The sequence below is a fragment of the Otolemur garnettii genome, unplaced genomic scaffold, assembly GCF_000181295.1.
Source record: "Otolemur garnettii isolate 467f Iridium unplaced genomic scaffold, OtoGar3 scaffold00095, whole genome shotgun sequence".
Taxonomy (NCBI): Eukaryota; Metazoa; Chordata; class Mammalia; order Primates; family Galagidae; genus Otolemur; species Otolemur garnettii.
This window is the reverse complement of record NW_003852490.1, coordinates 2,164,891-2,168,273: the sequence shown is the minus strand read 5'-3', so window position 1 is coordinate 2,168,273 and position 3,383 is coordinate 2,164,891.

The window sequence follows — 3,383 nt, the reverse complement described above, 5'->3', positions numbered from 1 at the left end:
GGCTGCACTCCCGGGCCTGGCCTGGCCCCGCGGCTGGGCTGGCGGCTGTGGGAGGGCGTGTGGAGGGACGCTCCGGCCGCGGCGACCCCTCCGCGCAGCTGGGACTCCGAAACGCGAGAGCCCCCGGGCGGGGCGGAGCTGGGGCGGGGGTCTAACGGGGAGGGGAAGGGCCCGAGGTCGTTGTTGGGGAATCTGGCTGCCCTGAGGTGCCGCCGCCGACGCCGGTGTAGGGCTGGAGCTTCCTACTAGCGAACTGAACCTGCTCGCTACTGAGCATGCGCCGCCGGGCTGGGCTGGTTCGCTCCGGGTTTTCCGGCTCCCAGTGAAGGAGCAGGGAGGCACTAGAGAGGGAGGGCGCCGGGCAGGGCAGTGACTGCGCTCCTGGGGGCTGCAGGGGAGGGGCGAAAGGGCCTGGGATATCGAACCCTGGCAGAGTGGGCCTGCGGTGGAGGTTAGAGCTATGGTAAAGAGGCCCCTCATTGTGTGGTCGGGCCGTGTGGGATCCCACCCCTCTTTCCGAGTCCAGGGCCTGTCGAAAGGGGTGTATGTACTTTGTTCTGGAACATGTAGATAAGGGCTGCCCAGAGCATGCAATGTATAGTAAATAGACCAGACAAAAGATAGACTCCCTAATCAGGAAAGCTACTGCCCAGTACTTTCTGGCTAGTGGTAGTGATTGCAATGTTTCCAATTGGCCTTTCCATATCATAAGAATAAAGTATGTACGTGTGATATTGCTTTTGTATGTATGTGTTTTAGATTCAATCTGTTCATTTTTCAAATTCACTTAAATATGAACTACAATAAGGACTTATCCCCAATTGATTCGGAAACTTAGTGCACTTACTCCCTTCTTGGGGCATTTATTCTATCCTGTTTTGTGTCTTTTGTGTTCTTTCCACTAGATAATGGACCCCTGGAAGGCAGATCTTTTTATACCAGGGGCTCTAACACAAAATAGGCACTTAGTGAACGTTTGTGGAATGCTAAAGGAGCAATATCTGTAAGTTGTCTCTCCATCCTAGGGATGCAGATATTTGTTTATAATAGTGGCTTTTAGTGGCAGGTGCCTCGTGGTTTATCACTTTTCATCTCACAGATGAGAAGCAGCTAGAGAACTAGCCTAGGTTGAAACTACATTGTATCCTGCTACTACTGAAAACAATAACCAGGATCACACATTAAGAAATATTCAAGTAGTGGTTCTTAATCTTTACAGTCCCTCTTTGGGAATCCGAAAAAGTCTTAGCTTCTAGCCCAGCCTATGGTGAATTATAACTGTAATCCTAGATACTTGGGAGGCTGAGGAGGGAGGATAAGTTGAGCCCAGGAATTTGAGGCTGAAATGGGCTTTCATCACACTGCACTCCAGCTTGGGTAACAGAGTGAGACCCTGTCTCTGGGAGGGAGGAGTCTTAGGTTCTTTCCTTTGAAAATACTCATACCTGATTTACATTTTAAAAATTCCCCACACTTTCAAAGTGTTCGGAATGCCTTTTTAAATCCATCCATAAATCCTCTAGGTAAGTAAACGAAACTACAGCTTGGAGAGGAGTTGGGGACACAAGAAAGGGTTTCAGAAGAGAACATGTCAGCCATCTTCAAATATTTAAAGGGTTGTGATATGGGGAAATGATTGCTTTATATGATGCTAAATGACTGAACCAAGAACGAGCCTCTGCTGCAAACTATTGCTTGGCTTCCCATTGCTCTTAGAATACATTTCAAACTTCTTACCATAACCCACAAAGTTGTGTATCTGGCTCCTACTTCTCAACATTTTCTCACCATTCACAACCTTGACTCAACGACACTGCAGTCACATTGGCCTTTTGTCTATTCCTAGAAAACTCCAACCCCTTCCCTGCTTCGAGGACTTTTCTCTCAGGCTGAAACTCTAGCCATTCACTTGGCTGGTCATAAATGTCAGCACCTTTAAGAGGCCTCTTCTGAGCATCCTAAGTAGTTCCCACGTGTGTGTTTATACCATAAGTCCTTCTTATTTCCTTGCTAACACTGAATTAAGATGCTATTTTTGGTTGTTGGTCTCCCCCATCTTCCCCCAACTAGAAAGGTAAACTCCAAGAAAGCAACAATCTTGTGTGTCTAGTTCATCACCGTATCCCCGGGACCTACAAAGCCTGCACAGTAGATGGCTATAAATACCGTTCAGGGAATGAAAGTTGCATGCAAAAGATTGAATAATCAAAACTGTCCCCAGGTAACCGGCGATCTCAGGGGTATGCAGGTAAAAACTACAGTCACGCAAATGTCGGGGAAGAGGTTGGATTTGTTGACCTCCAAGGTCCCCTTCAACTCCGGATCTAATATGATTGCAGACGAAAACAAGTCCTAAAAACCTGAACTCCAGCCCGAGTTGGGCATGGTTAGCGGCCGAGATAAGTTTTCAACAGCGTCAAAGTTTTGGCTGCAGACTGAAGGAATTGCAGTGAAGAGACTCGGGGCTTCCCTGGAGGGAATACCCGGGTCAGCAGCGCTAAGGTCAAGGAGCACTTGAGACTCTCCGTACTATTTGCCTATATCTCTCGGGACAAAACACTTAAAGGCATTCAGCAAGAGAAGAGAGTGGTGAGGGTTCAGAAGCGTGGAGGTGTGTACGTGCTCGTCTACGTAAAAGTCCCGAGGGCCCCTCAGCATTAGCGGCCGACTGGCGCCCCGAAGCGCAAGCGCAGAAGCTTCTTTTCGCGCCCCTCCTCGGATCTAACGAACCCCGTACCATGGCGGACGTGACGTACGGGGGCGCATAGGCGGAGTAGGCGAAGCCAGAGGGAGAGAGTCCAGGCTGGCTAGCCGGTTTCCGAGCACGGCGCGTCAGAACTAGGGCTGTGGAGAGGGGGGCGGGGCAGCCGTTGGGTCCTTCTGAGTGCCCCCTGCAGGTGGAAGCGCGGCACGCTGTGCTGTTCCCTGCGCCATAGACCCGGACGCGGCCGCCGGGTTCCCTTCCTTTTCTATAGCCACGGTTAGCAACCTGAGGCAAACAGGATCCGCCTACTTGTTTTTCTATTTAAGAGTGTCAGGTGTGGGGATCAGATGTCAGGTACGTGTTCCCGGTTCTTGGTTCCCAGTGCCTATGAAAGGTTACTGCTACTGAGTCCACGGAGCAAGTGAGCAGACCAAGCAGGTGCAAGCAGGCAAAACATCAAAATTTATTGAAGCAGAGAACAGAGTATACACCAAAGGCTATAGAGAGTAGAGTGCTCTAATAAGGAGCAGCAACCCCCCAGGGTTAGGGTCTGTGCTTTTATGCTAATCCCTAATAATATGCCGAGCTTGGGGTAGAATATTCATGATTTTTCTTGGAGAGGGGTGGAGAATTTCCAGAATGGTAAGTCCCTCCCACCCCTACTCCATCATTTTAAGGC